We start from the raw sequence: 27,397 nt of genomic DNA on the forward strand, positions 1-27,397 counted from the left end.
AGAGCACAATGAGAGTACAGCAAGTCGGATCCCAGAAAAGAGAGGAAAAGAAAAAGGTACAGAGAAACTAAAAACAACATAAACAAAAGGCCATAGGAACAAAAAAGGGACACAAACAATAACACTACCCCCCCCCCACCCTGCACCTCTGCTGACGGCTACGGCCCACCCCCCTAGCAGCGTGCCTGTCGCTCAATGTCAGAAACCCGAAATATAGAAAGAAGAAAGATGAAAGGAAGGACAATAATCCACATAGATACAAAAGAAAAGGGGGAAAGAAGAAAAAACATTGGAGGGTCCCCAGAACAGGCTCCCCCCCCCCCCACCGCCGCGTAGCAATTCAAATACGCCAGAAACATTGACAGAGTCTCAGGATGTTCACAAAAACAGGATAAAAGTCACTGCTCGGCCGCTCAACAGACACAAACATAATGAAAATCCCCCTGTGTAACACCAAGAAAGAACAGAGTATCATCATTCACGAAACCCATACAGCCCGTACCATCAGCCCATCCCAGTCCATGCGGTGCAGGGCCCCGCAATCAAAGCACCGGAGGAAACCAACATGTCAATTCAAAGGTAGCCGAAAATCTCACAGTATACCAGTGTACGTCACACTCGAAGATCATTCACGCCACTCAATCGGTCACGTTTCTAAGAGCAAAGGTGAGTTCAAGCAGAATAGTCAAGGCTCGGTTCAAGGTCTCAAGATGAAGCCAGCCATCAGAAGAGGAGCTGGAAAGGAAAAGCGAGGAACACATGTCCGATGGAATCACCAAAGAAACCAAGCATCCACGGGAGTAGGCGCTTCAGCGTCGCACCACTTGGAATTAACTGGGAACCCTCCGGGTACCAGTCCAGCTTATCCACCATCGAGAAAGTCGAGTCCGTACCGCACAGCAAAGTCAACGCGGGAAATTGTAGAAGGGCCCATACACACAAAGTAGCACCAGGATAGTATCAGCATCGGGCATTCGGTTCCAGTCCACATAATCCGGGGCGTTCCGGAACGGTTCAGGTCAGATGTCGTTCTTCGAACACACAGGGGGCAGACGGTCCCAACCCCTCGATCGTCAATGTAAACTGCCACCGCCATTGTCAGGCGTGCCCCATCGATGCGCCACCTCCAAGAGGGACACACAGCATGGACGCCGTCCAAACCAACACCAGTACCGCCAGTCCATGACACAGTGAGGTGCATAATAACATTGCGCCCCCCGCGTTTCACAAAGTATGGTCGCCACGTCCACTTCCCCGCAGACGGCCACAGTTGAGCTCCTCCCCAAAACCAGAAAACACCACAGCAGCTTTGTGCATCAAGCGGCTACGAAGGCTGGAAATACAGGATAAAGTCGATTCACCTGGGCAAATCTGGGTCCCATCCGGGAACAAAGAACAACGTCCAGGCCGCCATAGCGTCAATCAGCCGCCTGAGGGGGGTGGGGGGAAGCATAATCGGCAGAGGGGGGCAGCGGGGAGTGTGTTCACCAGGTTCCATGAGGCCAGCGCTGGAGGCACACTCACAGAGATGGGCCGACCTCCGTAGCGGTAGACCGGCACTTCCTGGGTCATCGAGGCCGTTGTTATTGCACTCGCGGGCGGCAGCAGAATCACGCGGGGTCCCAGCTTCCAGCCCCGGGAAGGCCGCAAAATACGAGGGGTCGCATCTTCGGACTCAGGGCTCAAAAAACCCCCGGAGTCGGACGCAGCAGCTCAGCCTGTCGTCTGATATCCGGGAACACCGTCGCAGCGGAGGATAGTCGACAGGAGCAGGCGGTGGGGGATGACGGTCCACAGAGCCGGGAGCCCGGGCGACCATCTTGGCCGCCGGTCTGGCTCCGCCCCCCCATTTTCATGCAGCACATGTTCCTTTGAAATGACTACTAAATTTGCACAGACATTGATTTGTATCGATAAAACTATGTTGTCACAAATAATAATGTGTGGAAAGCACGGGTCAGTTAATATTTATCATTTGTGCATCACAACCAGTGTCTTGATTTGTTTTGATCCTATGAAAATCTTTGCTTCTATCAAATTTACAGAATTTTTTTTTTAATCGCTTTATTTTTGCCTTCCTAACTGCAGAACGTGTGGTAATTTACAGGTATTTATTTTTTGTTCTGTGTTACAAAAATTACATCCTAGATCCTTTCCATTCAAACTCTCATAACCCCAGCAAGATTGCCACATGAGTCACTTTACTTTTCTTTCCTTGTCTGTAAAGTGAGAGAGCTTGTAAACACCAAAGGGCAGATTTACAAGCCCCTTGTGCCTCTTTTATGCTGGTGTTGCGTCACTTTTGTGACGCAGCGGCTGCGCAAAGACAGCTCCATGCTGTGGGGTATTTACAACGTGATGCATCTGGAAGATGCATCACGCTTTGGCGGTGGTACGTTAAGTCTACAGTGAGAGGGGCGTGGTCAGAGATGCCTCGGGGGAGGCCCTTCGGCGCATGAAGTATCCCACATCCGTGGTGGGGCAGAGAAAATAGTCAATTCGGGACATACTGTTATGTGCGTTTGAATAATGGGTAAAATAGGGCGTATCTGGGTAGTGGGTTCTCCAAATATCTTCAAGTCCCATTGCCTGGACAAAACCCGCCAATTCAGAGTCATACCTGTGAGAGGCCCGGCTAGGATGTCGGTCGAGGTCATCATTCATTGTCATGTTAAAGTCGCCCCCAATGAGAAGTGTACCCGTGGGGAGGTCTGCTAGTCGAGTGCCTAATTCTCTAAAGGGAATCACGAGCTAGAGTCGGTGGGAGATAAGCAGATATGATGATCAAAGGGCGTCCCTCCCAAGTGGCCTCAACAAGTGCAAAGCGGCCTAGTGGGTCAGTCCATGTCTTATTGTATGTGAGTGCTAAGTTCCTTTTCACCAAGATTCCTGTGCCTCGGGAGCCAGATGTAAAACCGGCGTGTACTAGCAGTTTATAGCCGCCTCTTTGGAGTGCCTGACAAGTGTTGCCCACCAAGTGTGTCTCCTGCAGCAGTACAATGTCGGGGGAGTGGCGTCGTATGTATAGAAGGACCATACCGCGTTTGATTTTGTGCCCCAGACCGTTAACATTCCACGACATAATCGTGATGGTTCTAGAGAGAGGACGTAACATAGTGGTGGATGATACGGGATCTGTGGAGGATGGACAAGGGGATAACCAGCTCGCGCAACTGAGTGGGCCTGAGATGGAAAATCGGGTCAGAGGGCCGTAGGACTCCCTGAGGAGTCCCTAATATCAAATGGATACGCCATGCTAAGGCCAGACCTAGCGAGAGGTGTGGAATGTGGCAATAAAAGATTCTGCAGCAGACAAGAATTGCGACAGCCAATAGGGCCAATACAAGCGGTACAATGCAGGAGCTTGGACCAAGTAGCCCTTGTGGCACCAAAACACCTAGATGCAAAACATGACATGCGGTTATACAAGTAGAGACTCTGATACCAAGAAAAAAGACAATCAACGAAAACAAGAACATCCCGCCCCTCCCTCCCCCCTCCCTCCTTCCCACCCTGCCCCCCTGCCCGTGGATTTAAAACTATCCACTCCCCAACTAGGCAGAGTGCCTGTCGCCCTCCCCTTCATGGATGGGGTGTCTGGTAAACCGTAGAGGCCCTCGCCTTAGAGCATCATGGTATAGCAAGTAAAACCGATCAAATATCAACTGACCTGCATGCAGAAAACATAGCAATAAAGATCATAACATACGGTTTAGATGTGCGTCTCGCCCCGAGCCAAAACAGGCGACGCAAAGCTCTGCAACAATTAAATCATCAGTTCTTGACCCTGGTAGGGCTGCCATGACAGCCGCAGCAGTGTTCAGGGAAGTCAGTTCAAGCGTAAGTCCCCCAGTCTTGAGTGGAGACATCATTTTTCGGTCGAGTCCTCCTCAGTTCCTTTGTCGCGCCGCTCCGGATGTCGGTCTCGGCGCTCGCCCGCTGCAGAACCATAGCGTCCGCCTGGGGGCTTCTCGACCCTTCGCCAGCCCTCGAGCCATTCCCACGCCGCGTCCGGTGAGTGGAAGAACCAGGCCTTGCCCTCTGCTTCCTCCCTGAGCCTCACGGGGAAGAGCATGGAATATTTGATGTCCTTATCACGCAGAGCCTTTTTAACCTCGAGGAAGCTGCGCTTGCGGGCCTGCACCTTTACTGTAAAGTCCGGGAAGAAGGTGATAGTAGCTTGTCTAGTCGTAGAGGCCCTCCGGAGCGGGCTGCCTGAAGGATGGAGTCCCTAACACGGAAGTTGAAGACTCTTTCTATGATAGGGCGTGGGGGGGTCCCCACTTTCGGCCGTCCCCTGGGGACTCTGTGCGCCCGTTCGTTGGAAAAGTATGCAGAGAGTCGACCAGGTTTGAGATGCTTCTGGATGAGGTCCTCAACGAATAGATCAGTCGCCTGTCCCTCCATTCGCTCCGGAACCCCCAGGATGCGGACGTTGTTATGTCTGGATCTACCTTCGTAATCATCCAGTAGGTCACCCATGAGGAGCTGTTGTTTTTGCAGGTGGGCCACTTGTTGTTGGAGGGCTGAGGTGTCGTCGACGAGGGCTGCCGTCTTAACTTCGACATCTTTAACTTTAGCATCTATCTTGCGAAGGCATGCCCGCAAGAGGGTGACTTCAATGTTGACGGAGTTGATACGAGTCTCCAGTGAGGACCTCACTCCTGCAAGCCTCCATCACATCCTCCAGCGTCAGTGCCCTCATCGCAGGCGAGGAGGGCGTCTCCTTTTGGTCTCCCCCAGTAGCCGGGTCCTTGCCGTCTCCCTTAGACATCCAGGAGAATTTAGTGATTTGTTTCTGGGTGGACGGTTTGTTCCCCTTGTTGCCCGCCATGTGAAGTGTCTTAGTGAGAGGCAGCCCACAAGGCAGGTAGTTCTTGGTTTGCAAGTGACTGTGACGGCGACCACCCACGGATCTCCAAAGCAGGTCGGCTAGGTGGGCTCGTACAAGGATGTGGCTCCTCTGATACCGGTCGTCTGGAAGCGAGTCCAGCTATGGAGGGACAAGCGGGCGGACACTGCGTTTGGAGCCGCGTGGAGTTCCTGGTTTCCTTTTCGGTTAAGGTTTGATGTCAGGGTCCCAGGTCACCAAGGGGGTCCGCCCCCGTCGCCGCCAATGCGGGGCACCCGGGGGAGGCGACTGCGTGGGACCAGACGATTTGCGAGAGGTCAGCCTCGGGGTGTCCGGCCACTATGCCACCACGCCGTGTCTTCGGGAGAAATTGAGAGGCCCACCATGGTCTATAAAAATCCCAGAAGGGCGAGGTCTTGTCCAGTTATGAGGCCGTGGCCGCAGGGTAGTCTCCGTCCGGGCAGGCACTCCAGGCACACTCGCCCACTGGAAGTTCTCGGCAACCTGGGGTCATGGAGGTGGGTACCCTCTCCGTCCCAACAACCGCCCAGGTCTCGAAGCCCACTGTCGGCACCAGGGGGCAGTCGCGCCAGGTACGGGCAAGCCAAAGCACACACTCCGGTGATCACGCGAGTCCCGACACCAGGCCCAAGGCCGGGGACTCGCGTAGTAGATGTGGCCGGCGGAGGGGGCAGCCCATCTCGGCGTGTTCAGGGCCGCAGGCGTCCACTTACCGAGGGGCGGGACCCACCCAAGGGGCAGAGCAGCGCCCCCCGCAGCTCCGATCCGATTGACGGGTCGCAGCGGGGGCCCCAAAACGTTTCCAGCAGCTTGTACGGCAGCGCCATTAAAATTAGTCAGCCATCTTGCGGAGCGCGATCACTGTCTGCAATTCGCCATGGTTCCCTGCCTCAGCCCGGCAGGGCGCCAGAGAAGGGACACTCTAGTGCAGGTCAGGTAAGGGCCGGTCCCCGAGAGTTTCAGGGGGTCAGCATGGCGCCGTGCGGATCAGGAGCCCAGTTTCGCAGGCGAGGGCCGAGGAGCCGACTTAAGATGCGGCCATTCCTCCCGGCTGCAAACCACGCCCCCTAGAGATTTTCAATAGCTTTGCTGTGTGCACAGATGCGAAACTAGACACATTGAAGGCAGCGAATTTAAGTACGAATCAAAGCAGTACTACTACTTTTTGTAACTTTCTTTTGATGGCTCAGTTGAGAAAAACATTAAAATCATGGACCAAATTTACTCAAGAGTTGTACTGGTGCAAAGTTGTGCAACTTTTTTTGCGGTAGAATTAGCGTTTTTCTCAGCATAGTGCTTTGCACTTCTTTGTGTCACTTTGCTGTTAGGGGCATTTACTGGGGAGTAACTTGGGTGGATCAACGCAACCATACACTGTTTTTTTATGCAAAGCCCAAACCTGCACTATTCCACTTCTGAAAATGTTCATCATAGTATGCTTTCCAATTAGCAAACAGATCGTTGACAATTCACAATTCATACACATCCCTGCGATTGCCCTATTAGCCTGCATCATTGCCAGTTCACAGCCATCATTTGGTTCTGCATTTCCTTTAAAACTCATTATTACCAAACTACAATTAGTACTCAGTTGCAGTTGCCAGTATGAACGTTAATCAATGGCTTTGCCAACTTGACCATGATGAATACTTCAAGAGAGCAGTAGTAATGAGGTGTTTGATGGACACACCCTGACACGTTTCCACATTCAGCTGACTGGCATCGTTTTTGATGCCTTTAAAGAGACTGATAAGGTTATTTGGAGTTGGGAGCAATGAATGATCAACAACTTACTGATCTGGAGAGTATGGACAATGAGGAAGATGTCCCAGAGCAGTTCGATTAATTTCACTCCCTTCTTCGACTTGCAGTCTTTGAGTTTGTGGTTGTGTCATAGAAGTTCTAAGAGCGGTTGGCTGTTCAGACTATGTCCCCATGGTGGGCTGTTCAGACTATTTCCCCATTCGGCCCACCTCCCTCCGCCTCAATCCTGAAACAAACCTGATGATCTGTGGGATGTGATTACTGCTCCTAGTCCCTTCTCTGCTCCTCTCATCCCTCTAAAGTTCTGATTTGTTGTACATACAGGGTCCGTGAAATGAGAACAGAGTGAAATGACAGCAAGAAGTCAGAATCATTTTCCCCACTGTTTGCACTCCCAGTATTTAGGCTTATGACCAGGGTGGGTGGAAAACAGTGTGGGAGGATCTATCCTTCTCCTACACAACCAAATCCAAGGGATTGGCAGAGGGACCAGTAAGTAAAGTGATTAGGTCTGCCCTCTGTCTTTTCACTCTTGCACTCATTTCCTATCCCTTACGTTTGCTGCTGAGGTGGGACCAGACCTGATACCGCCCTTCTACCCCCCAGGATTTTGCTTCTGATAACCTCATGGAATTGTATGTTACAAAATGCACATAGTTGTTCAGTTCGTTGCTCCGGTCAATACATCCACAAAGCCATGGGTTTTGTGAGTACTTAAGTGTATATATGTTATATTTAGCAGCATATAATGATATAATTAGTAAAAACGGTTGAGTGGCACATTCTGAGCCCAACACCGTTTTACATACATATTTCACACACACTGAACACTGATACAACAGGACACAGTATTTACCAAATGAACTAGCTGAGAATCATTCAGGGCTTCAGACCTCGGAATGGGGGACAAAATGTGAACTGCACAAGTTTTTTTGAAAATTATGATTGCTTAATAGTTTTTACATTCCTCTGTGTAAGTGAAGGGTCATATGCAGGCCCTACCCACAATGAAATGTAGTATAATTAAGCCCTGATACTACTATTCATTTAGGGCCACATTTATCATACATTTTACTGGTAAAATGCATTTTGGTATGTATGAATTCCAATTTGCGATTTGATAATTTGGAATTAGAAAACATTAGAATACATACCGATTCAGTATTAGGAAGGGGCGTGCTCAGGGTGTCCCTTCCTAATACCAGATCACAGTGGTACTAGGGATGTTTTCTGACTGAAATACGGAAGCAAAACATTCACGTTTTACCATTTACTTCAAGAAGGTGGTAGCCCATTCGCAAACAGTAAGGGGTCCCTAAGGGACCCTTTCCCCTTTGTGAATGCTCATAAAAATGTTTTTTAAGGGCAGGCAGTGGTCCCATGGAACACTTCACCACTGCTGAAAAATGAAAAAGAAACAATTCATTTTTCTTTTTTAAACGCATCCCATTTTCCTGTAAGGAACCGGGCGGCATTTAAAAAAAAATATTGCTTTATTTAAAAGCAATCACAGACATGGGGGTCTGCTGACCCCAGCAGGACATCAGACCTGTGATTTTAGCGATTCCTATTGGGGCACATATTGCGACCTGCCTCATTAATATTAATGAGATTTGTAATCCATTAGGAAACGCAAAATGAAACTCATGGAGTTTCATACATTTAAATAGAGATTACCTAATTGCAATTCACAGAGAATCGCAATTAGGTAATCACTATTTAAAATAACGATGCATATGGCCCCTAGTGATTTTGTTTTTGTTGCACCGAATTTCAAAATTGCAATGGCCAGGGCAGAGTCACTCTTTCCCTGAGTCATTGTATTCTGGAGCTTTAAATGCAAGATGTATATTGCCCCTATATCTTTGTTACACAGGCTGTGTCTTTCTTTATTTCATTGTGGTGTCAAACAAATTGATTAATGGAGGATCCATTTTGAATAGTTCTATGCCTTTAAGAATACTATATATGTCTGAAATTATTGAATATGAAAAGGGGGGGCCCTCGGCCCCCCCGCACGCATGGCGGCGCGGCGACCGTCGCCCCCACTCTCTCCTTTGTCGCCATTCGGCGGTGGGGGCGTGCCCTGGGGGGCGCGGCCCACCACCGATTGGCTGGCGGCCTCCCTGACCCGGATCCTGGGAAGTGGGTCCGGGTCAGGGGGGGCGGGCGATAGGAGGGGCCACCTGGCCCCTCGAGAATAAAGAGATAGGGAGCGCCCAGGAGACCCCCTTGTCCCTGGACGCTCCCTCGCCGTAACGGTGTGCCCCGCGCTCGGGGCTTCTTTGTTTGAATGATGTGCCAAGCCGACTTGTAACGCGCAAACAAACATCATCATAGATATGAGCCACATCACCTGGTCAACTTATGCCAACCTGGCCCATCGACTCCGGGGGCTTGTCTCCCATGTTGTGTCCCATGATGTGTCTTTCAGCGGACTTTAAACCAGTGATGGTTGGGAGCCCTGGAAACCATCACCTATCCACGATGATACATGAGGTTTTGATAAATGAATTCTGCGGAGTATTTGTCTTCCTGCATACGAGACAGAGAACACAGGCCTGATATGAGCGGTGCCCATACTCTTACAACTGCTCCGAGGTCAACAGCTTTGCAGAGGTGACTTGTCATTACGGGCACCGGGGCTCCCTCTCCTTTTCCAATGCATGATGAGTGCCTGTTAGGCTCAGCCATGGTTATTATGACCAAGCGGGCAACTGGAGCAAAGTTCGTGGGGGGGGGGGCTTAAAAAACATTTTGTGAGAGGCTAATTCTTCCAACCACAGACAAAGTGGCTGTAACGGCTAGGCTGGTTGCTCTCAAATCTGGGGAATTGGGTTCGAGACTCTGCAATGACGCTCAACATCCTGTAAGTCTGGACAAATCACGTAATCTCCCCGTGCCTAACAAAAGCAGAATATCCCAGATCACAGAGCTATGTTATGTCCTTCGTAGTAAATTGAGTCATTCGTGTGTGTTGTAAAAAATTACTTCAGGGCTTGTGGTTACCAAAGTTGGTGACTTTTGAAGATGAAGGTGATGTGTTCTGCTGAATTTTGTGGGGCAGTGTTTTGACTTCATTATGGCGAAATGTTGCGCTGGGCTGCAGCTGTTAGGTTGGATTCAGTTTTGACTATTTCGTCATGTTGTGCCTTAAAAATATTACTTTTCTTGTTATATTACTTTGTGGATATTATTGTGTTATATTCTTACATTAAGGTTATTGGGGGGCATGCTCCGGCCTTTCTGGCCGAAATTAGGCTTGTACCTTAAAAGTGTCTTTCAGCAGTAACCAGTTTAACACAAAGGTGGTAAGGTACCACTTCCCCAGCTTTTTCAAGCATTGAAGAGTACACTCAGCCCAAAACGGTGGCACTTATGCTATCTTAAATTAGCACTGGCAGTATTCACTGTATTCAATGTGACCCGATGTACACAAAATCACCAATGCCCATCAACATGATCGCATCCACGTGCTGGGGGGGGACTCAGCAATAGGGAGCTTGGCCTTTTTTAAGATGCTCTGGTGGTACTTGGGTAGAATTCACAAGGCAGACACAGCTCCCTGATGGGACGGGCCCTCACCATGGGTGGTGAGTTACCCAAAAAATGCTCTGTGGCCAGTTAGTTGATGAGTTCAGTTCTTGAAAACTCATTGTCTCAATTAGAGCTCACGCTACATGGGTGACATTAAATTTCACCTGGAGAATGGGATGGATGTGACATTCCTAGGCTGCTTTAGTGATGTCCTATAAGCACTGGCAATACTTTATCCAAGCCATGGTTGCGGCTTATTTCTTTTACGCAAGGAACAGCCATTGACATACGTCAAATTATGACACTATAGAACGATTATCATTGGTGTCTGCTAGGTGATAGCTAGAACAATCATGGAACCATGCACGAATAGGGTATACCACCTTTTATTGGGATCAACATGGGGATTAACGACATTTAAGGGTAGGGCTTGACGATATTGAGGGAGCCAGTTTCCCAGGTCCCGCTTTCCTTTACAAGCCGGAGCAGAAAGCCAAACAATGAACTTATTGCATTGTGGGGGTAATCATCATATGATGTGCTGTTCACTAATCTAGGGGGACATTGCACCATGCCAAACATTGCACCTGTCCAAACGACCCTTCATGGATGAGAGGTGAAAGTCAACATTATTGGTAAGCTATCATAGGGTTAGCTGTATTGCGTGCAGCCTTCAGGCTAAGTCTGGAGGGAATATAGAGCTGTTTGTTTTACCAGCCTTTAATCTCATGAATGCGTAAATGGGAAAGGAGCAGATGTATAACAACAAAGATAGGTATTAGTACTAAACACACCCCTTTTAGTTCGGTCGGAAACTTATTTAACGCACAAGTAGATTGGCAATATACGTTGAGCCTATGATGAGATTTGAGGCGCATGATTACGGTGTGAAGACTTATATAACACACAGTAATTTAGCACCGGATACGTAGAGCCCTAGGGGTGTACCGAAACCATATATTAATAATATTGTGGGGGGGACCACGAATGGCATAGAGGCAGGGCCTAGAGCCTTTAGGACGACTACTTGGGGTTCTAATCAGGATACACACCCTGATGTCACACCTAAAAGGTGCCCATAGAGCCTAGTTGCGGCATCACATAGTTCTGGGGATACATGTGATCATGTCCGGGTGGCTGGGATGATATTTCTCAGAAACCAAAGTGGCGAATGGAAAAGGGCCTTAGGGCCAGCTTATGGCCTGGCGGAGTTAGGGCTGTGCTATATCTTGTAGCTAAAGACTGTGAGGCTGCACTACTAAGTAGGCTGTCTTCCTTTACACATAGATCCTATGCAAGAAGACATGGCTAGAGAACAGACAAACGGGGGCTATGCTGAACATTTACTGTACGTGTTAATGTGTACTGGTCTGGCACTAAGATTATCTAAAACTTAGCGACTGATGGTACTGTAAGGCTGCGGCGTGTACAGCTGTTATTGCCGGAAACACTAATGGTGTGTGTTTATCTTTCCAGTTTATGTATGACCGGGTCCATGGTGAATACCTGGAGTGCCCCACATTACAATGGCTGCAACAGGTGGACAGCCCAAGGGATGCTTACGTCAGTCACGGCTGGGTCCATGGCGGATATCGGAGGAGTGCTCCACACCGCAACATCAACAGCTGGTGGACAAAAAATGGGAAGCAAACGTCGAGAAAGAGGACACCAAGGGCCCAGGTATTCCTGGCAGGTGTAAGTGCTACCCATTCCCTACGGTGGAAGTGGGAATTTGTCACCCATGTTTTCTTGGTCTTTTCCTGGTTGCTGCAGTTTTCTCAAACCTGTCACGCAGGGGAGGGACTCATCACCAGAGGTGGTGGAGCTACAATGGGCCAGCACAAACAACAGGCTGGACGCAGGACAGGGAAGAGTTGGTTGGAGGGTCTGTGCCATGGTCAGTTCAGGAACTTCTTTCAGGGACTTATAGCTCAGCAGCCCGACCTCCTGTCAGCGGTGATACTTCACCTAGGGGGGGCTGAATTGGCCAAACTGGGGAGGCGAATACTCGTTGATGGGTTCTTCTCCACTGTGGGTGGGTCTTCAGGACTTGGGTGGCACGGTAGTAGGGTCTCAACTTATCCCGTGGTGGCAGGGACTCGGTCAGGGTGTTGAATCACTCGATAACGGGGATCAACACACAGTGGGACAAACTATTTCAAGCCCCCACTCGGCTTGCAGATGATCCGACATGGGTGTATTGGTTCTACCTGGTAATGGGTGTATTGGTTCTACCTGGTAACGGGAGTCCATGTGACGGAGGAAGGGAGGGTCCTGTGGTCTGATGATGTGGGGGCCTGGCTGGAAGGGGTTACTAAAGGGAGAACTTTGTCGGGTAGACCTAGGCAGGGGGAGGCCAGATCGTCGGTTAACAATGCTGGCCTGTGGCGGTAAGGTCATTATCGGTGAGCACATATTTGAGGTCTGAGGGGGCGGGCATCATCCTATGGAGGTTCCCGCCCAGGGGGAGGGGCCTGCGGGCCACTCCCAGAACTCCAGGGGCAAGGTAATAGGCAAAGGAGCGCGGGTAGGAGTAGTTCACGCTTTCCTTAGGCTGGTAGCCACCCCGCGCGCGTGGACTCATGACGCCACCGGCGCAGAGTAAGGGCCCTCCTTTAGTGGGTAAATGGAGTTCAGGGCGTAGACCGGGCAATTCCCGGGGTAACACTGCGCATGCGCACATCCAGAGGGGAGGCGCAGCTTGTAGGACCTGACACCGGTAGTGACCCTGCCATATGGCCAGAAATGTACAAAAATTCTAGATGAGGATGTTTAGTCTAAGTTAGGAAACAACATGTATTAGAGTTTTGTTAAAGTCAGGCTCTCAAACTTGTTGCTAAGAATTATGTACCTAAATGTCCTGCTGAATTTTTGTATAAATTGTTGATTATGCAATTAAAACCTTTTTTAATTTCATACTTTAATAAATACGGCCGGGCGACTAGCGCCCGCCTTCCAAAAAGTAAAGACGTCTCGTGTCCACGTTCCTGGGTATTGGGTGCCGGATTGGGGGGGAGGCGGCAGCTAGTCGCTGACCATGCTATGCTGGGATCATTTTTGTAGCTATTTATAATGGATGTCTGTAACTTAAGCTGGTGTTTGGATTCAAATGAATTTTGATTGTCATCCTTCTACACTATAAAAGTTTTTTGTTGGCGTCTGATGGTAAACACTACATGACAAAGAATTGTTCATGTTGGTATCATATACAGATAGGGTGGGTTATTTATCTCAGCCTTCAATCTTTTCCTAAGGGTATAAACAATTTGTATTCACACTCCATTTCTTTTTGATCACAAGGATTCCTGCACTACAGTCATGTTTTTATTTTAATTCTCATAATCTTGTTTTGTGGAGTTTTTGACTACTGCTAGGCAAATTCGTTTTTCACAGTGCAGATCCAGATTTTCGCCCTCTACAAAGTTTGCAAAGTTTATCCGTTTAAATCTGCCTTCCCCAAGAAAAGTGTTTTCCCCCCCACGTGGGATAATTTTCGCTGCCCTCTAATCCAACCCAGAAAATAGGGATTTTTTCTGCAATTTTGCTTTTTGCTTCTCTACGCACTGGGCCACAGAAAAACACTAACTCGTTTTTAAAAACACTAACCAGTTTTTGCAAAGTATATCTCATGCAGAACTATATTGTTAGTAAGGAAATGGGTGATATCAACTGTAACAAAAGTAACGATTTCATGCTGCAAAGTATTTCATAGTCTTTTTCAAAGATTGTAACAAAAACATCTTTGTACAGCCCTATTACTGCTACATAGCCATAAAGAACCGAAAACAATATATGGCTGCATGCAATATGACTATGACAACATTCAATTAAGTGGAGACCCAATTTTGTTTCCGAAATTGCAAAGACTGTTAGGAGGCGATGAAGGAAAAACATCACGCTTGTCCCGATCACTAACAACCTGCAGATGTGTAGTTTACCAGATTGAAAGAGTAATGCGTTACACTTGTTCCATGTGACTTTTTTACAATGTGTAGCCTTTTGGAAGCCCTGATATGCTTTAAGGAACCACTAGATGAATCAAAAATTGTGAACAATTCCTGTCCTTTCTCTTTGCATGGGAAAGTAGCTTGTGCGCATCAAAAAAGAAAAATATTGAATTAATTTCACACAATTCCCTCAATTACTAATGAAACATTTCCAAAGAAACTTCAAAAAGCAGGTGAAAGATAATGGAAGGAACTCCAGGTTATGAACCAAGGCATCTTTATCACTTTAGAAGCAAAGAGCCACTGCCTCCTGCCCCTTTTATCACGAAGAAGGATTTGGTGTGGTACTTTTATGGCATCTGGGAGTAGGAAAACATACTGTGAGTTATGATCCCAATTTCAGAAAGTTAAATTAACTTCAGTATGTTTCAGATACAGTATGTGCCAACTGAGCAGGAATGTAATTAACTTGCCTGTGTGGCGTAGGACAGAGGACGTGACAGATTAACGTCCAGAAAGCAGACCCCAAAATGTAGCTCAAGTACTCGGAGTACAGGCCTTCCATCAACAGTCAAATATGTTATTAAGGCAAGAACCTATGTTATGATAGGCCCCTGCCTTGCATTACCCTTTTAAAGGAATGCTTGAATATAAAGGGCAGATAAATGGAATAATTATTAAGTGTGAAGAGAGATTTCTAATATTCGGTGATTTACTTTTTATTTTATTAATTACAATAATTTATAGCGTGCCGCAGCTTCAAGGCACAGCAATTGGTTACAGGTGCAAACATTCAGGGGCTTATTTAAAAGCCTATTGCGCTGCTGGTGCGTCACTTTTATTGATGCAATGGGCTACCCTATATTTACAAGGCCATGTATAGTCACCCTGTGGGAGTTTTCATGGCCTTGTAAATATTTTTACCTTTCATGCATAACTCTGCGTGAAAGGGGGGTTCCATGGGTGTTGCTGTGGGTGTCCCCACACAAAATCCATGGAACTTTACACAGTCCCAGATTTGCAACATTTTGTAACCTTGGGAATGCGTCAGAATCGTACGTCTCCCCAGGGGAGGTGTAAGGAGGTGCAATGAGGAGAAATACTTTAATTATTGTTTCTTGCAGGAAAGTATCCCTTACTGCACAAAAACAATCAGCCCCTCAGTGCAGGCACCCTTGCATAATGTTGAAAGAGTGTCCAAGCAGGTGAACAGCTGCTGTTTGTTTTTCCTGCCCTTTTATTTTACCACACGGTAGGGCAGCAGGAAGGCTTGCTGTGCTGCCGTGCATCAAAATCTTATAAATGAGGCCCTTAGTAAATAGTACCAGGGCTGTTAGTGGTGTGGGGGAAGTATGCGATCAGTCAGTGTACCTCGTTTGGGTTGCCCTGAAGTAAGCAGCTGAGAACACACGCCCGACAGGTCTACTAACCACATTTTATATGTTTCTGGAGAAGGACATGTTCCACCCAGTTACACTGTGCTTAATATGCCTGTTCAGTTGATATATACATTTTGTTCATTGAGGCAACACTATTGCGAAACCAGTAACAAACAAAATGTCCTTATCGCAGTATTGGCACGGGTAGGTGCCAGTAGCGCAGCGTAGGCCCCTGCAGGGCAATGGGATCTCAATCCTTAAGTGAACCTCACACCCTTCAGGGGTCCCCATTCTGCCCAGGGACAATGAAAAGCTGTGGGATATGGGAGACTCTGGAACCCCTCATCAAATTCTGCGAGGGCACCATTATTTTCCATTATGCCACTGGTAGCAGCTCATCACTGTTATGCAGGAAGAACTGGTAGACCCAAGACAAGAGTCAGATCAGCCTGTCCAAGCAGCTGATAGAAGAAGAACCAGAGACCTCTTTGCCGTTGGAGTCAAATGAGCAGAAGAGAGAAGAGTTCCATATCTCCATTGAAGGTGCACCGGCCTTCCTATCTCAATCCCACCCAGCTCTCACTTACTAAGAATCAGATACATTTCTTTTGCTCATGGTACCTTCCACAAATCTATGAGCCGCTCCCTCACTGTCTCCCAGGAGGTCTATGCCAAAATGGAAGCACATTGTACTGGGCTGCAAGGTGTGGTTGAAGCAACAAGAGACCATGATCCATACCATTAGGAATCTCTGGGACAATGGTACCTAGGGTATTGGTTACAATGGAGCTGAAGTCGCCAAAACAATTAGTCAGTTGCAATCTCCTCTTATTCTCTAGCTCAGGGAAGTGATATACTTACTGTCTTTCTGGCTTGCAATGACCACCCGTACTAACGTTGCTACGCCTTCCCACAAATGCATCACCAGCAAAAGTCACAAAGTATTAATCTCCACTTATTTCTCTACACAGATGTGTATAAAGGCTGTGTGAGAGAACTGAGGAAGACTGCTTTTATGTAGTTACTGTTGTTTGGGTCTCTCAACTTTCTACAACCACTCTCGCTATCCTGTTCTGTGTGTAATATGTCATTTTACTCTGACCGTTCTATTCTATCATCCTTGTGTTTCTCCTTCCCTACTCACCACAGCTCTCCTGAAAGTGAGAACCAACATTCTACTCACCTTCACACTTGCATTACGATTGTCCAGTTTCAAGCCGCTCCCCATGGCATGTCATAGGCATTAAATCTGGTTTAGACTCATCATAATTGTTCATTTCTTAAATTCATGCTACCCCTGTGCATGGTGAGTTGCTGGTTGAAGAAGTGCAAATCTGCATTGGTTCATGTTGCACATAGGACGCTTGTTAACAATGTGAAATGGCACATCCATAGTCTCACATAGCTGTGCATATTCTTTTATGATTTAGTAGTAAATTTAAATGTGAGGATTCAAATTTCCAGAACTAAAACACGTTTCTATTTAAACAGTGAGTAGTATGGCAAATGATGGGTGCTGCTGCCAATGTGATGCCAGCATATTTGAAGTGCAGTATGATCAGTGTGCAGGCGCGAACTTTTATAAAGCAGTGTGTTCAGCAAAGGGCACTAAGTGGTAGATAGTCAGTTGTATTCTATCCAGTCTTGTCCAAAATTGTGGCCAGTGCCAGAGAGGTGTGCTGCCGGTGGTTCCAGTTGACGACTCCAGGAGATGGGACAACCATTCTGTTACTGCTTTACACAATCTGTCTGCTAGAGCAAGCACAGTGTACTCTGTGGCATTTGACTGAGCTGCATTCACCTGCATTGTGTCATTAAGACCACCATGTAGCTTTATGCTGTCTTCATGATGCCTCAACATACGTACACACAGCTCCATGCGGGCAGGTTATTTATCTTACATCAAGAGGCAAAGTTCAGCAAGCTGTGCCTTCTGAACATCTGTGTTTCACAGTAGATTGTCCACAGAACTCTGCTGGGCCAACATTGTGAATGCTACAGTAAGGAACGCTAAAGGGTTTCCAGTGCGTAGACTTTTAATGGTCGTGGGAGGGGCATGGTCTGCAGATGAGATAAGCTCAGAAGAAGGGATTTCAGAAGGAGAAAACAACTCAACATTCAAAGTGTCCGCTTCAAGATGTTTATACTACTTTTAGAATATCAAGGACCAACACGTGTTTCTTCCCCGGGAACGTTTTGAAAAATTGGCCCGAAATGAAATTAACAGCACACTTTTAAACTAAATTTGCGGGGGCATGTTTGTGATATTCAGGGTGTATGAGTCTGAGATGCCCGACCTCTGCAGTCCTCTCTTCTAAAACGATGGTGTCAAATAGGGTCTGAAGACTGAATGATGGGTATTAAGAGGGTAGAGGCGTTGGCTGCTTAGGGTGTCAAAAACAAAGACGGCGATATTCCGAATAGATACAAAAATGATCGACGCCCTTCGAGCCTATGCGATGATGGTGTACTGTGTAGGTGGAGCTTTAAACTGGGCAGAAGATTGGTGAGTTGGGCACATGCACTAGAAACTGTGTCACATACAGTTCACCGATTCCAATCCCAAAACATAATTCACTGGGTGGAGCGTCTGCTGCAGTAATCTGTGTGTAACAACTTTAAGGTCATAGTTTCCATTACAGTTAGATAGTTTGGGTAGCTAATGCACTGACCACTGTGCATGTGTATGTATGCATGTATGTAAATATGCATGTGGTATCTCTATAGCAAAAAGTCATCCAAAAGGCGGCAGAACGATGTACAGGATCAAAAACAAGCATAAACGGCCATATGTATCAAGCAAATTCGCATTCGCAAAGGCCGAAATTCGCAGAATTTCGGCCTTTGCGAATGCGAATTTGCTAAATGGTATGTATTAAGCAAAATATGGTGCAAAATAAGGAATTGCAAAATTTGCGATTCCTTATTTTGCAATTGCATTTAAGGAATCGCAAATTTTGCGATTGCTTAAATGCAATGTATGAAGTAAAAAAAATTAGCAAAATGTCCTTAAGGAATCGCAAATTACCACCAACTTCTAGATGGTGGTAAGTTGCCATTTCCTTGAAAAATGCAAATTTTTGCATTTTTCAAAGTGCCATGTGACGCACATACATGCCCTTAGGGCATGTATGTGCGCCACATGTGCACCCATGCGTATTTCAGGGGTGCAACAGGGTGTCCTTTGGACACCCCTGCACCCTTGAAAATATTCTCAATTTGCGATTAGCAAATTGCGAATCTCAAATTGAGAATAACTTCCCATTCATTCCTATGGGCCCCCTGGCCCATAGAAATGCATGGTAAAGTATTCCTTAATTGCAATTCGCAATTTGCTAATCGCAATGAAGGAATTTTAAGAAATCGCAAAAAAAATGCGATTCTGTACATACATACTTATATGCGATTCTCAAATAACGATTTCTTAAAAATCGCTATTTGCGAATCGCAAATGGTTATCTTGATACATATGGCCCATAGTCACTGAATGAGGGGTGAGATAGCGGGTTTGTGGATAGTTATTGCATCGTGTTGTAGTGTTCTTTATCAAGGTGTGTCTTTACCTTTGCTAAGTTAGATCAGCTTTGAGGCAGGCCTGATGTACATGGGGATGTTGTTTCAGATCCTGAGTGCATATATGGAAAAGTTCTACTGCCAGTGTATGTGTGTAAGCGTCTGTGTCTTTTGTGTGCTGATAAACGAGTGAATGTGTGTCCAGCCTCAATGCTGTTCCTATTTTTTTATTAGGTGTTTGATATTTAGAATTAACTTTCCTGCAAGGGACAGTGGAGTGCCACACGGGGAACAGTTTTATACCAGCACCAGCATCTCAGGTCTCAAGAGGAGCTGTTCAGAGAACAGTGTGTTCTGTGGTAAAGTCCAAAAAACAAAATTACATGAGGAGGCTGGGAATAGCTAACATGCAGGAAAAAGTGGGTAATCATTCTAGCACCGGTTTCACCGCTTGGCTCTCCAACAACAGAAAAATATGTCTTCCAGCATTTGCAGAATGCATTTTTTACGAAGAAAAAGGCTAGAGTCATTATCTGCAATGGAAGTTAGAAGCTAAACGTTCACTGCTTGAAAGTATGTGCATACATCTGGAAGGAGTCTATTTCTTAGTGCATTCACTATTTTCTTCTATAAAGCATAAAAAATGTGAGCTGTTGTGACAATTTGTCCTGTTCAATCAACCCACACCCCTCCACTCACATATAAACAGAAGAGGTACTGAACAGAGGACTATTAGCATTTATAATGGCTCCCATTTCTCAACACAAGAAGGATGTTTAGAAATAGTCTGTAAGAACTGAAGTACATGATCAATACATGACAACTGAAAAATCTTCTCTTGGGTTCAAAAAAGTAAGAAGCAGTTTTACTTGTCAAGGGGTCCTCTGCATTACATCACGAAGAGTCAATACAACTCAATGCAGCCTGATCATTGTTTTTGTTTTTCCTTGTTAAATGGTGATGCTGCTCAAAACAAGTTCACAGACCAGATATGTGCCCACCTCAGAGTCTCTGGACCCAACTAGCCATTGGAAAATGCATTTATTAAGGGGATGTGATGCCCCAAAATTCCCCCAGAAGCTCCAACTGCTGAAAGTTTGCCGAAGGTTTTACCGAAGCTCTGATTAGACAATTTAATTTTTTTCACATGTGCCAACAAGTTTGAGTCTCTGCTTGGGTGTAGCGATGGATTAACTCCCCTTTCCCCACAAAAACGTTTTTGGGAAACCTTGGTGGTGTAACAGTGCATTTTAAACAAATTTCGTTAAAAGGTGCATGCTGGCCACTTATCTTTTTTTAGTATAGCATCTTCCTCACTTAGCTTCCACTGCCTTTTATTTTTCCTTTCCGTCCATTTACATGGATTCTCAGTAAAATATTGTGATTGAGAATTGACCTTCAAGCTTCAGAGCTGGTCATAGATAGTAGAGCTGTGGGTTCAGCGAGAGGTTTTTGGAGTTTTTCAGAAATTTGTGACGCTCATATAAATATTGATGCATTTTTTGAAATATTTTTGTGAATTTTGAGTGAATAATTAATTCGTAAATAACTGCTAATTGCTGTAAACAAGAATACGTGATACATTCCCGTTTTTGATTTCTAGCGAACAAAATGACTTTGATAATTATAAGAATTATTCTTTTTTCTTTTCTCGTTACCCCGCCTCCCACTCCTTTCCTTTTTCGCTCCAACCCCTATACCTGATTCTCGATTAAAATACCAGTTAATTTAACTAATCCCCACATTTCGTTGGACTTTCAAGTTATACAGGATAACTTTCTTCTGACACCAATTGCAATTTGCATATATGTTCCCGATAGCCTTTCCTTCGCACCAACTACTGCGGAGGAGACACCAATTTTCCCTGTATGATTTAAGAAGCTAGGCATAACTTTTGTCGATGTACACATCGATCCAAATTCCAGAATATTTATTTTCAGCACAATAAAGATCATCCCCTCGGCACAATTTAATTTTTATGACCCACTATAATCCCGCATAGGATTTTTTCCCTTTTCATGCTTATTCTGAGCTACCGCGAACAGCGGTCTAGTTCTTTCTCATTCTAATCGCTTTAATAGAAACCGAAAATGCACACAGTGGTTCCCGTATCCGGCAACCACTCTACGCTCCGACTGAGCAGTGACAGATAGGTAAGCGGACCGATTTCGGAACCCCGAAACTTCCTCAATGTGCGTTAAGTGTCCCGATTAATTAACAAAAAAAAACCTCTATTTTCTTGCAGGCATTTCTCTATAGACGACATTACCCGTTCGTCTGCCCCTCTTCAAACTTTGGACTTAAGATGATTTTCTAGTGATAAACAACTGAATCGTTTTTGTTTGAACACGTAAACCCGACTTGGACCGGGTTGGAAGTATCACCGGTCCCCCGGTGAGTACTTCCTATATCTGGATTTAGTTTTTCTTTCTTTGATCACTGCATCTCCCCTTTTCAGTCAACTTTACTGATTAGGTGCAATTGAATCCTTAGACAATTTTGAACCAATTTTTGAACCAATCTTTCCCCTTTTTTACCCTATAGATACCGCTTTGTCTCACTTGAGATCAGGTATGATTACTCCCCCCCCCTTCTTTTGCTAACAGCTTTCTCTTGTATTGGGATTATGCAAATTTGTTTTGGGACATCAGCACATCACATCCCTCAAATGTTGCTTATCTCCGCATGCGTTTTCCACACGATATTGGAAATTGATTAATTTTGAACTTTAATTGACACACACACTGTTATGCCTACTTTTTCATTTTTCCATTTTAACTTTGAATAACGCTAGTCACATTACGTGCATAAACAATGTATGTTTGACCGTTCTCGTCGTAGAATAATTTCAATATGTTTTCTCATGAACCACTAGCATCAATTTATTTCTTTTCTTTTCCTTGTTTCTTCCCTCGCCGTTTTTCAACAGTTGTTAGGAATGTAAGATAACATTATGATATTCTTATTTCAACTAATTCTTGATATATATACAGTTGATATCAATAGAAGTGACAACATATATATATATTTTTTAAACACAGTAACTTCTATCATGTTATCTAGATGTAATGATGTTGCTAAATTTCATGTCACCCACTTCACGGCACTCACGTTCTCCTTTTCCTGAAGCGACTTTTTTATTAGAATATTCCGGAGACTGCAACTTGTTTTGATTTTGCTCAAACCTGGACAAGCTTTACAATTCATTTTTCTGATCGTTCTCGACCATTTGCAGTTCATGGAAAAATCACTTTTGTCACTTAAGGTCCTTGGTACTTATCGTTAAAACACCACACTATTCATGATGTCACTAATGTTACAGATGTTCAGGAAATAATATTTGAACATCAAGTCACCCGCACTCACACGCACCCCTTTTACCCCGCTCTGGTTTCCACAAACACTTGGGGCCCCATTAGGATGACGGGCGGACATTGTCCGCCCGCCACCCTATCGGAGAACGGGACCGCCCGCCATAAGGGCGGGGGTCCCGTGGGGGGAATTAGGATGTGCCCGCCACAGTGGCGGGCACATCCTGTAGTTTTAGCATTGTGGCGGGCGGTGCACTCTGCACCGCCCGCCACAATGCAAACAAGCATTGGCATAGCCAATAGGTCTCGCAATAGAAGAGTTTTACATTTTTCGTTTTGCAAATGGATGAGTGGCGTTGGTAATCACGATCTATATGTTGTGCTGACAGTGCAGCCAGAAAATTTACTGTGTAGAAGCGATATAGTCCGTGTGTGCGCACCAAAAGGTTACAGAGTCAAAGAGACCCTTGTTGTGCTTTTATAAAAATCCATTCTGTTAATGATAACCGTGAGTTTTACATGCGCTTGCGATAGTCAGTGCCAAAACTGTGTGTGTTTTTGTGTGTGTGTTCATGCTATCACAAATATATACAAAATGGAGAAAAAAAACATGCCAGTGATGCTCTAAGCAGAGTGATAAACCCATGCTAAACCCATGCTTACAGTGAATAGTGGACACGTATGACGTGTTTGATAGCTGCCGCCCAGCAGCACTGTTTGAAAGTGGAAGTGTTTACCACTGTGCAGGATTAAAACCTATTAGCCCACCGTGAGCCACATGCCGGCGTCATAGTGAAAAGCCAGAAATATTTAAAAGTCCCTTGACCCAACCATGTAAATTCTGTGAGAAGCGCTACAAGGCTTTTATTTTGATCCGCTGTGCGAGTGCTTGCTATTAAAAGGTGCGCAGACTTCTATTAAAAATAATTGCCCAAACTCTGAAAGCATACAGCTACCTCCTCTTGTAAAGTGAAACTAATTACAGTATTCTTACTGCATGATAACCGCCAAGTCTATTGAACGGCCGGGGGGAGTTTGAAATCTGCAGGCAGTCAGCGAGCTTTGTGCAGGGGTAATTTAAAGCGGCAGCACCCTGTGTATAACTGTGCGCATTGTTGAAAGTATCGACAGAGGGGGAAAGGTTTAACAGACCTGACATACCACCGCCATAAGTAAACCGAGGCAGGCAAAGGGCAGGTGGGGGCAGAGGGAGATACGGCATCCCACGTTTATTTATTTATTTTTTATCTGCAGTGGAGTGCATGTTAAAAAGCACGCATCCTTCGAATAACAAGCAGGGGGGAGGAGTAGGGAGCCGCATCTGAGGAGACAGAACAAGTGACGGTATCAGGGGAGCACGAGAGAGTAGGGGGGAGGAGAGCAAGAGAGGGAACCGGTGTAGCGTCGCCTTTGGGATCCACCAAACACATGCCAGGCGGAAGGCAGCAGATGGGGTGCCTGGGGCTTTGAAGTAGGGTGTCCAGAATTTCAAAGCCAAACAAGACGGAGGGCATTGCTGTGGGGAGGGGGTGGAGGAGAAATGCACACGGCGGGCAGGGGAGGGGGCGGAGCGGGGAGAGCGGCATGTCGGTGTCAAGAAGCCGGGGCCTTTGAAGTGAAGCTAAGCTTCACTTCAAAAGGTGTCGGAGGAATGCGGCTGAGGGAGATTGTGGCTGTGCACGCGCTTTTAAGCTCAATGCACATGCGCATTGAGCTTAAAAGTCACGGGCACTGCAAGGAATCGCCACGATTCCTTGCTTCTTAGTTAAACGTTGTTAAAGCCGCAATAGGCTCGCAAGCTCGATGCGCATGCGCATCGACAGGCGAGACCTAAAAATGCTTTTTCGCATTTGCATATGCAAAGCGGCAGGCACAGCGCGGTGCCTGCCGCTTTGGAAATGCAAATGTGGGGGTGTACCAAAGGTACCCCCCATGTGCCCCCCTGACAGTGGCGCCAACCTGGGGGCCCTGCAGGGGGCCCGCAGCAATCGCCGCATGCCTTTCCGTGGCGGCATTGCCGCCGCGGAAAGGCCCCTAATGTAAGCCATCGTAATATGGCTGGCGGTGTCCATTGGACACTGCCACCATATTAATCTATTACCGCCATGGTCGCAGGGCGACCGCGGCGGTAAAGCGGCGGACAGTCTTTCCGTCCGCCATTGTCCCCTCCGCCATCCTAATCAGACGGAGGGGAAAACAAGAGTGGTTGTCGGGCGGATTGCCTCCGCCAGGGTGGCGGTGGCCACCGCTACCCTGGTGGAGGCAATCCGCCCAATATCCTAATGGAGCCCTGGGTGTCCTCTCTCCTGCACAGCACCCATACTGGGCGTAAACAATTATGTACAGTTTGTCATGATATTCATTTTCATTCCAGCCCTGAAGAGTCACGGATAACCATCCGTGACGAAACACGTGTCGGTTGGCAATTTTTCCTGGTTGATCTCCTTCTGACAGGAGCACCAGCTGTGAAAAGGAATAAAACTCTTTGAGATAATACTTTCTGGTGACGATCTCATCCTTTTTTGCTGTAATATGTGATACATTTCACAATAATTTACACTCCTTTTGTGTGCTCTGGACCTGGCTTGATAGATAGTCGAGCTATCAGCGGTGGCTCTTCCACTAAGGCGGAGGAGCATCGCCCTACCGCTCTGCATGCAGTTCAAAAATGGAAAAATAAATTGATAATAACTTATGTTATTATCATTTTAGTTTTTCCTTCCTGCTCGGGTGAGGGGCAGGGTGGGTGGGCTGCGCTGGCCAGTGCAGTGGGCAGGGGGAGGGGTGTAAAGCACACTCTAAAGTGGGCATGATGGTTTGGCCAGCCGAAGAGGGCTGGTCAAGTCATCATGCACACATTACATCTCCCCCACCAGGCTGCATTACACAGCCTGGTGAGGAACATGCCAAGCCTCCAAGCCCCTGTCTGAGCGATGCACAGCACACACACCAACCACAACGCTGCTTAAGACAGCATTGTTATTGGACAGGGGATTTTGGGAGGCTGGGAGCTTCCTGTTGCAGCGCGGAGGCGATGGAGCAGAGACGGTAGCACCCGGTTGCATCCAGGTACAGGGCCGGACTGGCCGTAACGTGTGCCGGCGTTACCCCGGTGGGCCACTAGGGTTGGGGCCGGTTTTGTTACTAGGGGTCGGCAATATCGGCCCCCTCTAACAATTTGTATTCCCCCTTCCATTCTCATTCCATTCCCCTGTCTGCCCTACCACCCGTGCTTTGTGGCGGCCGCTACTGAGAACTATCCCTCAGGTAGACAGTTCTCACATCTTCAGACACTAGAGATTAGGTTACAGAAACCCTATAGTTTAAGACTGCAGATATATTCTTTTAGACAGACCAATCATACAGGCTCAGGGTGCAGACAATAGTAGTGACGATAATGTTATGAAATGGCTTTTCATAATAGATAATGAAATGCTTCCTCACAAGAGGCATGAAATAACTTCAATAGCATCACATGTGATGTGCATCAAGGATATCAGTAATAATTATACTGAGGTATAAATTAACTATTGCTCAGTTATTAGCCTTACATATATTATGCAAATGCAATTATTTTCTCCCCAAACCTTACCTTGCTTGTTTCTTACAATACATACACTTTTGACATCAAGCACAAATGTTGCATTTTCCTCAAACACTACCCTACATGTACTGAAAGAATACATTTATCTCCCCTAACCATATAGCAACATTTCATTTTATGTAAATAAAGTCAATTCTTTAATTAACAATAAAGGTGTAAATAATTCATCGCCACCCACCATGCTTCATGTGCATTAAGTACAGACTGTGACTTTAAAATATCAGCTTGTTGTCATGACTTGCAAGCTGGGAATTTTGACTCATTCTTACAATGCCAAAAGTTAAGAGTAGATTTACGAAAAATGTACACAACTCATTGCAGCAACTAAAGTTGCTGCACTGTATTGCATTAAAGGGAGAGAGCACAACAATGCCATATCAACGAAGATATGGCACTTTTTTCCTCTCTTCCTGTGCTGTTGCGTCTTAGGCTGCAATACACCAATGCACACACCTTTGCATCATTGTGCATGGGTGTAAGAAATTGGGTTGTTGGTTGACGTAGTTGTGAGCCCTTAGTCAAGCAGGAACCATAATCACTTGTCTGGGAGAGGCACAAGCCAACCATAAATTAACCTGTGCTCAACCCTCTGGTAGCTTGGCACAGAGCAGTCAGGCTTAAATTAGAGGCAATGTGTGAAGTGTTTGTACAACACTTCAAACAGTAATAAAGTGAAAAATAGCACACACAAAAGGATCCCTCTCCAGGTTAGAAACATAGAGTCATTTTGAATAAATAAAACAAGACCAAAATGACAGAAATTCAATCAGAAGAACTAGAGATATGCAACTTTGTCAAGGCTGCTGTAGACGAGGGATGTGAGGGCCTGCACTAAGGATGTGTCACAGTGCAGCTGTTCCAAGATTCGGCGAGGCTGTGGTGCAAGGCGGGACTTTGCAACAGTTCTGATCCATGCCACAGTGGGGATGTATCAGTCCTGCTGGATTCACAGTGCAACCAATGGCAAGCATCTTAGGCCCACTTCCAAAGGTCCAGGACTGGGGTAGCACCACTTGGCAGGTTCAGGTTGTCAGTACAGCAGAGTGGCAGTCCTTCCAGCAGCATAGTTGTCCTTCCTCCTGGCTGAGTATCCACAAGACCAGAAGTGTACTGAATAGTTGGTGTCCTAGGTCCAGTATTCAAACCCAGTTGTGCCTTTGAAGTGGGGAGAAACGTCTAGAAGCATGCCTTTGAAATGCACGGATGTCATGCCTTCCTGGCCCCAGACTAACTACAGGGGGTATACAGTACTTTGTGTGAAGGCAGGACACAGCCTAATGAAGTGTAAATGGAGCTGTGCCCAGCTTCTTCCTCCCATCCTGCCAGTGATGGCCCACCCGTACACACATACGCTTCCTATTGTGTGTGGCTGCCTAGGAAAAATACCCAAAGCCCACTGTCAACTACAACCCATCATGTGACCCTAAGACAGGCTGCAGGTACCAAGTGGCTAAGGCAGGAAAATGCCA

The sequence above is a fragment of the Lissotriton helveticus genome, chromosome 10 (assembly GCF_964261635.1).
Source record: "Lissotriton helveticus chromosome 10, aLisHel1.1, whole genome shotgun sequence".
Taxonomy (NCBI): Eukaryota; Metazoa; Chordata; class Amphibia; order Caudata; family Salamandridae; genus Lissotriton; species Lissotriton helveticus.